The 11,505-nt window shown below is 42.6% G+C and overlaps 1 pseudogene; it reads right to left on the reverse strand.

The window, feature by feature from the left end:
* Nucleotides 1-11,505, reverse strand: part of LOC112074095 (voltage-dependent P/Q-type calcium channel subunit alpha-1A-like) — an 85,829-nt pseudogene that overhangs the window by 60,079 nt on the left and 14,245 nt on the right.

An 11,505-nucleotide genomic window follows, 5' to 3' on the forward strand; every position in this document is an offset into this window, starting at 1 on the left:
AGTAGTAGTAGTAGTAGTAGTAGTAGTAGTAGTAGTAGTAGAGTAGTAGTAGTAGTAGTAGTAGTTAGTAGTAGTAGTAGTAGTAGTAGTAGTAGTAGTAGTAGTAGTAGTAGTAGTGGGTGCAGGGAACCGATTTCTTGTAAATACAACCAAATGCACTGATCCTCAAGGCAACGCACCACCACACAATATGGAGCTAGCTAGATCACAGCAAGTTAACCAGGTGTCAACGCAACGCAGCAAAGCTGACAGCTCTCCTCCACAAGGGATTGGCTCGTTTTAGTCCGTGACACTATAAAGTCAGGTTCGATTCCATTTCAGTTCACTCAATTCAGGGGAATAAAATGCGATAACATAACATTTAATTAATAAAATAAAAAATTGTCCACTGTTGCTTTAAGAAGTCAAGTCACCTCCTGAAATAACAGAATTTACATGGAATTGAACCCAACCTTTCTTGCGTCACAGTCAGAGAAAGGGGAGGGGGAGTGGGGTTCTGGGTTGAAGYACAAACTGCAAATATATTGATGATATTTAGAAATATACTTGTTACAAAGTTCTAATGTTGATATAACAGTGATAGCATTACTATAATTCCATATTCATAGGGCGAATCATACGACTCGTCTTGCTCAAATTATTACACACTTAATGGTGAAAGCATTTGTAAAAACCACTACAGAAATRAAARTGTACTTGATTACTGTAAACTATGTTTGTGATGCTCACTGTCCTATGATGTGCATGGTCCTTCAACCCTCTACCAAGGGAAGGGTTCTGGGTTAGAGAGGGCTTGGCAGTAGGCACATTCAGCTCCCATCAAGAGCATGTCCACTATGGTATTGCAACACAAGCCTATGTGCGTGTATTTATTTAGCTATGTACTGTTGTATGTGTGTATATGTGTGTGTAGGTCAGTGTCCATGTATGTCTGGGTGTGTTTAACTTATCTGTCTATGAGTAGTATACGTGTGTGTCATCCCTGCCAGAGACATGCAGTGGGGCAGCATGCACCGTAGCCCGGTCTGCCATGTGTGAAGCTTTAGACCCAGTCACTCTGTGCACTCCTGTCACACCTTACTCCCCTGGCTCTCACAGACACTAGCATGCGTGTGTGTGTGTGTGTGTGTGTGTGTGTGTGTGTGCGTGTGCGTGTGCGTGTGCGTGTGTGTGAGATTGCTTTTAAGGAATGTAAGTGGTGCATGTCTAGTGATTGTGAGAGTATTGTCCACAGGACAATGGCTGTGTCCTAATAGGCTTGACCAGCTTCCTTTCCTTGTTCCTTTCCTACATTACCACAGATCTGATAGAATACTTTTACAACACATTTGTTCTTCCTTCCCTCCTTGAAATAATCACTGATTGAACATGATCAGATTAGCGAGAGCAGGAGTTCCACCACATAGCTACATAAAGGTAACTGCCAAAATAGAGGAAACYCCAACATAAAGCGTTGTAGTAGYGTGTTGGGCCACCACGAGCTGCCAGAACAGCTTCAATGTTCTTCCATGATAAAATTCCATTACTCCTGTCTCAGGCGTCGCTCCATTTTCATGCTCATCAAACCATTCAGTGACCACTCGTGCCCTGTGGATGGGGGCATTGTCATCCTGGAAGAGGTCACTCCCATCAAGACAGAAAGGTTGAAAGGGTTCATTCAGAAAGGCTGTGTATTTATTGGCGTTTACCTTGCCCTCTAAAGGGATGAGTGGACCATGCCAGGAAAAGCACCCCACACCATAACAGAGCTGCCAGAAGCCTCATTTACTCAAGTGTTTCCTTTATTTTGGATCAGATCAGTCAGATCGGTCAGATCAGTCAGATCAGAGCTGTGATCACCTCAAGGAAGGGAGGAAGGAAGGATGCATTTGAACAGTATTAAATCAGAACCTGAAGGMTATTAYGACAATGACAACTGGCCATTTCCAAATTGACCTCAAGCCCCTCTAGGCCTATCYCATGTGTAGATCTGAAAGCATTGGATTGGTATCAGTAATCTGACAACGAACCCATCCAGATAGGATAGGTGGAATATTTGCTAAATCCTATCTGATCCTTTTAGATCTATACAAGGGGTAGTCCATTTGGGATTGGTCGAATGTCTCTGTCCGGTGACTGGGAGCAGGAGGTCAGTCGAGTCATCTTGTCAAACCTGGGTCAGAGATCAAAGGTCAGGGGTCACTGCCAGGGTGAGGAGTCGAGCAACATGCATCACCACAGCCACACCAGGAAATGGATGCAGTAATTCAAGTATCTCCAAAAAAGTACAAACCATCTACATGTGGATGTTGCAGATMACATGGTTTATAGCGGCATTTTTGGAGGTTGATTTAACAAAGAGTGCGATTGGCCAGGCCAGGTTTCATGGATGGACACATAGTGCATTTTGATTGGATGAATTCGTCAGAAGGGAGAGGGACGAAGTAGTTGCCATTAAGTAGCGTAGAGTTAAAGAAAGCATGTAAAAAAAGATAAAACAGGAAATGAATTGTCATTATGTACACTCATTATTACTGAGTTCAGTTCATAACACTGCCTCCATACATACAACAGTTCAGTCATAACACTGCCTCCATACATACAACAGTTCAGTCATAACACTGCCTCCATACATACAACAGTTCAGTCATAACACTGCCTCCATACATACAACAGTTCAGTCATAACACTGCCTCCATACATACAACAGCAGGGATATCAACGACTAGGAAACCGATGAAGTTCCAAAAATATATTATGAGATTACTCCTAACATGACATTAATCCTAACATGACATTACTCCTAACATGAGATTACTCCTAACATGACATTACTCCTAACATGAGATTACTCCTAACATGAGATTACTTTTAACATGAGATTACTTTTAACATCCACACACTAACAAGCTTCCATTGGGCTGCGAGGAAAATGAACATGATTGTGAAGTCGTGTGTTTGAATCAGRGCAATGGCAGCTACAGCTTTAACCTGAGCTGACCCAAATTAAAGGCTGCTTTGATGGACTACCACTGGACTGATCCAAGAACAGGGCTTGCTTTTTCATGTTCAAAGGTCCTTCTCGATCCAATGGTGTCTCGGACTGATCTCAGGTCAGTTTAGAGAGGAGGAACCTATTCCACCGGATTCTTATGCCATTAACATCCACTGCCAGTAACACCTAGTAGGACGGCTTATAGAGCATAGTTGGGGACAGGAGTTTTTCCTCACCATAAGAACTGACAGGAAAAACGAGGGTCTAGTTCAAGTCATGTAGTCAGGAAAAACTCTTGCCACTACTAAGATATTTTGTAATCATAATATACATGATATAACATTATGTCAAAATACTATACCCATTGAAATAAAAGCTGATTTAATTTCTATGATTATGCCTGTGGTCACCAACCTTTGTCATGCAGAGCTACATGATGTTCAATTTTGTTCCAGCCCAGCAGTAACARACCTGATTCAACCAATCAACCAATCAAGGTCCCGATGAGGAGTTAAAGGTTTAATCAGATCTGTTGGTGCTGGGCTGGTTATAAAAGCATATAGCTCTCCAGGACCTGGCTTGATAGAGTTTAGGTGTTTTTAATGGAAACAAAGGGTATAGCTGTCAGGACTGTCTCAGAGACACACAACATTCAAAAACAATATTCATATTTCATAATATGGTTTATAAAGGCATTACAACACACACACACACACTCGCACACACGCACGCACGCACGCACGCACGCACGCACGCACACACACACACCACATTACCTGCCTGAATAACTAGTGTGTCTACCTCATTGGCTATCATTTTTCACTATCCAACTGGTTGCTAAGTGGTTGCCTGGCTAGAGGAACAGTCTGATTGGCCAGATTGTTTTGAGGCTGGTTATTTGATTGGCTGTCAGGTTGCCTAGCATGAGTGGGAGTGTGGTTGTGTGTGTGGTGTGTGGTGTGTGTGTGTGTGTGTGTGTGTGTGTGTGTGGTGTGTGTGTGTGTGTGTGTGTGTGTGTGTGTGTGTGTGTGTGTGTGTGTGTGTGTTTAGTCGTGAGTGTTGTCAGTGGTGGCTGGGCTACCATGATCCAGGTCTCTGTGCTCTGCTCTCCACCAACTGGGACAATTATATAAGGCTTTCAAAATATGTTCATGCTTCACTGAGCAATGCAAGATCCTGTACACTACAGTCTCTGCCTTTCTCTCTGCTTCTCTATGTGCCCTTGCTCTCTTTCTATCTGCCCCCCCTCTCTCTCTACCTGTCTCACTCTCTCTACCTCTCTCTCTCTGCCTCCTGTCTCTCTCTCTCTCTGCCTGTCTCACTCTCTCTCTCTCTGCTGTCCTCTCTCTCTCTGCCTTCTGTCTCTCTCTCTCTCTACCTCCTCTCTTCTACCTCTCTCTCTCTCTCTCTCTCTCTACCTCTCTTACCTCTCTCTCTACCTCTACCTGTCTCACTCTCTCTGCCTGTCTCACTCTCTCTACCTCTCTCTTCTCTCTCTACCTGTCTCACTCTCTCCACCTATCTCTCTCTCTCTGCCTGTCTCTCTCTTCTCTCTACCTTCTCACTCTCTCTACCTCTCCTCCTCTCTGCCTGTCTCTCTCTCTCTGCCTGTCTCACTCTTCTCTACCTCTCTCTCCCTTATCTCTCTTCTCTCTCTCTGCCTCTCTCACTCTCACACTCATACCACTGAACTTGCTGACACACCCTTTCCCTTTCCCACTGTTAATTCCCCCTGCCTCCTCACTTACCCCGAGCTCAGTCACTAAAATATCTGTAATGCTGCCCAGGACTGCACACAGTCAAAAATGTTCCAGGCATCTTTGAAGTAATTCTGTGGGCAGAAGAGAAAGAGAAGGGGGAAGGGAGGGAGGGAAAAGGGAATCAGAGAAAGAGTAGGAAGAAAGAAAGAGATTGAGGAGAGAAAGGATTAAAAAAGGTGAGTCAGTGTCCAGACGGCAACAGGCCATAGATTAGACAAAGATAGAATGAACGTCAGTTATGCCATTTTGAAGTCATTCCAGCAACATATATGACCAGAGTCTGGAGAGAGAAAGAAGAGTTAGTTGGTTGGCTGGTTTGGTTTGGCTGGTTGGCTGGCTGGTTGGTTTGAAAAAGAGAAGGGATCCCAGGATTGTGGTACATACTGTATTGTGACTGCTGCTGCAGTAGAAGCCCTTTGTTGGGTGCCATGTTATAACCTGCAGAACCAACTGTGCATTAGGACAGAACTAATTAAAACACATACTCTCTGTGCATTTGGACAGAACTAATTAAAACACCATACTCTCTGTGCATTAGGACAGAACTAATTAAAACACCATACTCTCTGTGCATTAGGACAGAACTAATTAAACACCATACTCTCTGTGCATTAGGACAGAACACATTAAAACACCTACTCTCTGTGCATTAGGACAGAACTTAATTTAAAACACCATACTCTCTGTGCATTAGGACAGAACTAATTAAAACACCATACTCTCTGTGCATTAGGACAGAAACTAATTTAAAAACACATACTCTCTGTGCATTGGACAGACAAACTAATTAAAACACCATACTTCTCTGTGCATTAGGACAGAACTAATTAAAAACACCATACTCTCTGTGCATTAGGAAGAACCAAATAAAACACCATACTCTCTGTGCATTAGGACAGAACTAATTAAAAACACATACTCTCTCGTGCATTAGGACAGAACTAATTAAAACACCATACTCTCTGGCATTAGGAAGAACCAAATAAAACACCATACTCTCTGGCATTGAGACAGAACTAATTAAAACACCAACTCTCTGTGCATTAGGAAAGAACTAAATAAAACACCCATAACTCTCTGTGCATTAGGACAGAACTAATTAAACACCATACTCTCTGGTGCATTAGGACAACAACTAATTAAAACACCATACTCTCTGTGCATTAGGAAGAACCAATTTAAAACATACTCTCTGTGCATTAGGACAGAACTAATTAAAACACCATACTCTCTGTGCATTAGGACAGAAACTAATTAAAACACCATATACTCTCTGTGCATAGGACTAACCAATAAACACCATACTCTCTTGCATTAGGACAAGAAACTAATTAAAACACCAATACTCTCTGGTGCATTTATGACAGAAACCAAACTAAAAACACCATACTCTCTGTGCATTAGACAAACAGAATAAAACAACCATACTCTCTGTGCATTAGGACAGAACCAAATAAAACACACCATAACTCTCTGTGCATTAGGACAGAACCAAATAAACACCATACTCTCTGTGGCATTTTCACTAGGCATGTATGTCCTCTCTTGTTCCTGTTCCACTAAATCTTACAATCCCTAAAATCCCTACCTCATGTTTTTATATAGTCTCTCTCTCTGGACTCCTGACTCTGACTCTCTCTCTGACTCTGAAAGTATCTTCCTCCTCTCTCTCTGACTGACTCTCTGATCTCTCTCTCGTCTCTCTTGACTCTACCTCGACTCCCTCTGACTGACTCTCTTCTCACTCTCTGACTCTCTACTTGACTATCATCTATTGCGAAGACGTGTGTACACTTACAAAGCATCCAAAGGCGATGATCTTGAAGCAACACTCCATGGAGAAGAGAGTGAACCACGATTCAGGTTGGCCAGCACAGGCCTCGTAGGCCGAGAGAGGCTCCGTCGATACTAGCACACACGACCACACACACAATCAACACACAACCACACACACCACAACACAACCAACACACACACACGACAATCACACACACACAAAACACGACACACACCACAATCACACACACACACACAACCACAGACAGAACCACAAACACACACACCACACACACACACACACACTACACAACACACACAACAACCACCACACACACAAACACACACACACCCATGCGCACACACATGTCCACGAATATTTGAACACATGCATGCATAATACAAATATAGTGCCAATAGACATACACAAGTAGCACAGAAACTGCACAATAACCAAATACAGAGACAGGAAATAAATGCATAAAGGAAAATGAACAAATATTTCACACACCGGCAAAACCGAAACAAATCCAACACACAGAGACACAGACAACCACAGCAGGAGGAAGACACATCCAAAACACACAGAGACACAGACAACCAGCAGACAGAGAGGAAAGACCATCCAAACACAAGACGACCAGACAACACAGACAGAGAGGAAGACACGATCCAAAACCACAACAGACAAGACCACAACGGGGAAGAATCCAACACAAGACACAGACACGCAGAAGATGAGAAGACACATCCACCCAACGAAACACCAAAGAACCATATGAAGACAGATAGAGACACTCACACAGGTTAGCAACACACAGACAGGCAGAAACTTAGTTGAATCAAGATAATAGATAAGTAGATTAGACTAGATAGATAATGTACTATGAGAATAGTGATAGATAGAAGGATAGACTTAGATAGATAGACGATAGATATAAATGGGTGAGTAGATAGATAGTGAAGAATAGAGAGAGAGAGAGACGAGAAGTGAGGAGAGATAACCAGAAGAGAGAGAGAGCGAGAGAGAGAGAGAGAAGATGAAGAGAGGAAGCAGAGAGAGAGAGAGGAAGAGAGAAGCAAGCGCGATAGAGAGGACTTAGTAGTGTTAACGTATTATGTGTGTGTGAGTGAGGGTATATATGAAGTGAATATAATCAGGGTGTCAGAGCTTGTATGTAGTTCATCATCAGTACGATAGTACTTATGAGAGCGCGTCATAGCCATGATTGTATAGTCGAATGGCGGCCGACAACCAAAACTCCACATGCCGGTACTGGAAGCTTTGCTTGTTCTTGGGCCTGTGTCGCGTCAACGGTTTTGGCAAATTAATTTGCAAAGTCCTATGCAGCCCCTCTGGAAAACACACACATACACAGAACAGACAACAATGTGTTAATATCTCACTGAAAGTGCTAATGTGTGGTCTTCAACCCTGGAATCCCTAGCAACACCCAGAATATGTAGCTTTGGTTCTTAAAGATAGAAGGTAATTCAGCAACTCATTGCGTAGGACCGTTTTTATTGGACACGGTTCCGAACCATTTGTTTCATCATATGTCATAACAGCTGAATAACTGTCTCATAACCTGTCATAATATGGCAAACACTGTCATTACATATATGTCACCTGGTGACAGTATAGCTAAAAATATTAGATTTTTATGGTGGGTTATGACACCTACTAAGAGTGTCAAAAACCCACATTTATTCAAAATGTGTTTTTTTTCAAAAATTTGTTCCATATTGTCTTGCAGTATCCAATTTTGTTAGAAAGTTTGTAACTTAAATCCTTTGTTGTTGAATGAATTCTTTACAGTCATGTTTTTTCCCCATCATATTTTAAATGTATTTAATTTTTTACATTTTTATATTTTCACCTTTATTAATTTTTTATCAGGTAGGTAGGTTAAATTTACAACTGCGACCTGTGCCAAGGATAAAAGCAAAGCCAGTTGCCAACACAAACAACAACACAGGAGTCTACACATGGAAAACAAACGTACAGTCAATAACCACAGTCGAAAAAAAAGAAAGTAAATATATTCAGTGGTGTTGTCAAATGGCGTGGAGGAGGTAAGGCAATAAATAGGCCATTTAGTAGCAAGTAATACAATTTAAAACAAATTAACAAACTGAGAAGGATTAGATGTGGCAGATTTGATTGATGTGCAAAGTAGAAAATACGGTGGTTGCAAAAAGAGCCAGAAAGTAAATAAAAAAACAATATGGGGACATATGAGGTAGGTAGATCGGATGGGCTATTTACAGATGGTGCTACGTTACAGCTGCCAGCGATCGGTTAGCTCTGCCTCGGATAGCTGATGTTTAAAAGTTAGTGAGGGAAAATAAGTCTCCAGCTTTCAGGATATTGCAATTCGTTCCAGTCATTGGCAGCAGAGAGAAACTGGAATGAAAAGGCGGGCCAAAGGAGTGTTTGGCCTCTGGGGATGACCAGTGAGATATAACTCGCTGACTCCGAAAGCGCGCTCTACGGGTGTGTGTTGTTATCAGGACCAGTGATCTGAGATAAGCGGAGCTTTAACTAACAAAGACTTATAGATGACCTGGAAGCCAGTGGGCTTTTCTGGCGCGAATTATGTAGCGAGGGCCAGCCATGTAGAGCATACCAGGTCGCAGTGAGTTTGAGTCGGGTAGGTATATGGGCTTTGGTGACAAAATGGCATGGCACTGTGATAGACTGCATCCAGTTTGCTGAATTGAGTGTTGGAGGCTAATTTTGAAATTACATCTCCAAAGGTCAAGGGGTCGGTAGGTAGGATAGTCAGTTTTAGAGGTATGTTTGGCCAGCAGTGAGGTGAAGGAGGCTTGTTGCGGAATAGAAGCCGCATTCTAGATTACATTTTGGATTGGACGATGTTTTAATATTGAGTCTTGTGGAAGGGAGTTTTTACAGTCTAACAGGACACTATGGTTATTAGTTGTAGTTGTCACAAATTCGTAGTCAGAACCCGTCCCAGAGTAGTATGCTTAGTCGGCCGGGTAGGTGCCGCAGCGATCGGTTTGAAAGCATTGCATTGGTTTTAGTATTTTACTAGCGTTTAAGAGTAGCTCTTAGGCCACAGAAGGGAGAGTTGGTTATGGCATGCGAATTCAACATTTCCTCCCAGTGGTTTCAACATCATTGGAATGAAAATGACATCGGAAACAAACATTGATTCAACCAGTGTGTGAACCATGTATTTATTTGTTATAACCAAATGTGTTTCAGAAAATGCCTTCATCAGGCTTTGATTTTCTAGCTCCTAAGATCTTTAAAACATTTGACTTCAACTATTTGAGACCTGCCGGGACTAGGGTTTACACCACTGGGGTGGGGTTTGAACCGCCGGCCATCTACTTCTTAAGGAGAGCATACTAGTCACGTCCCAACTGAGCATATTTTCCCATTGGAATGTTTTTTGGGCACACTCTTAAAAGCCCTAGGGTTGTTTACAAAATAATAGCTACAATTTTTTTACAATTTCACCGAGTGTGGCAGTGGTCTAAGGCGCTGCATCTCAGTGAATAGAGGGGTTAGTCATTACCGACCCCCTGGTTCGATTCCAGGCTCTGTATCATAACTGGCCGTGATTGGGAGTTCCACAGCGAGGGCGGTGCACAATTGGCCCAGATTGTCGCCCGGGTTAGGGTTCTATGCCGGGGGTTCGGCCGTCATTTGTAAATGAAGAATTTGTTGCTTAACTGCACCTTGCCTAGTTAAATAAAGGTTAAATATATATCTTCTTTTTTCATTAAATACAGTATCCTTTTGCAATCACTTTTCATGTCATTCTTCTCCAACCTCTCTGCCTTCTCCCCATTGTCCCTCTCTCTCTTCACCTCGTCGTTTTTCTCTAAACTTATAATCCTCCAATCCATCTTGTCTCCTTGCTCCTAGGAAGTGATGATGATGACGAGCCTTTTACGAAGATATTGACGGAATGAAGAGGGAAGACCACGAAGTACACCACGTAAAAGATGGACATCTCCATCCGTACCCCGGGCTCGGGCCCCTGATTCTCATTAGGTCGCAATCCACTGAATGTATTCAAGCACCCTTGGTTGGGAAGCGTAGAGAGGAGAGAGGGAGATGCTGTAGGATAGGGGGCGTTGGGCGGTTGTGTTTGGCCTGGGGTCTTGTTTATGTGTTTGAGGTCGTGTGTGTATGTGATATGTGGTGTGTGTGTTGAGAGAGAGAGCAGAAATAGTTTTTTTTGTGTGTGCTGCATGAAATTTGTCTGCTGTGTCTATCAGTGTGTGTGTGTGTTGCGTGCACATGATATTTTTTGCCGTGTGTGTGTGTGAATGTTGTGTCGTGCTTACTGTACTATACTGCAGGCCACCCCTTCTCCGGTAGGACACGGTGAAGAGGTGTGAGCAGGCCCAAAGCACTGTTGTCGTTAGTGGAAAATCGTACTTCTTCCACTCCCCTTTCTGCGGCCTTCCACTTCAATCTATTCCGCCATAGACTACGATATTCGCCCCTGGAACACACAACAGATGTTCTACTTAATACTGTGTGTGTGTCTGTGTGTGTGGTGTGGGTGGTGTGTGTTGTGTGTGTTGTCCAACTTGTGTGTTTTGTGTGTGGTGTGTGTGTGTGTTGTTGGTGTGGACGTGTTTAACTGATTCTTGTGGGTACCAGAGAATCCCTACAAAATAGTAAACAAAGTTAAAAATTTGACCAATGGGGACATTTTGTTAAGTCCCCACAAGGTCAAATGCTATTTCTAGGGTTAGGCGTTAAGGATGTAGGAATTAGTGTTAGTTAGAATTAAGGTTAAATATTAAGTTAGGAGCTTAGGGTAGTTGTAGGGTTAGGGTAGGAAGCTAGGGTTAGGTTTGGGTTAGGCGATAAAGTTTAGGTTCTTTGGTTAGGGTTAAGGTTAGGTTAGAGGTTTAGCCGTAAGGTACGGGTTAGATTAGGTTAGTTTTTAGGGTTTGGGTTAGGGAAATAGGAATTTGAATGGACTGAATATATCTTCTCTTTTT

The sequence above is a fragment of the Salvelinus sp. IW2-2015 genome, unplaced genomic scaffold, assembly GCF_002910315.2.
Source record: "Salvelinus sp. IW2-2015 unplaced genomic scaffold, ASM291031v2 Un_scaffold2493, whole genome shotgun sequence".
In the NCBI taxonomy this organism is placed as follows: domain Eukaryota; kingdom Metazoa; phylum Chordata; class Actinopteri; order Salmoniformes; family Salmonidae; genus Salvelinus; species Salvelinus sp. IW2-2015.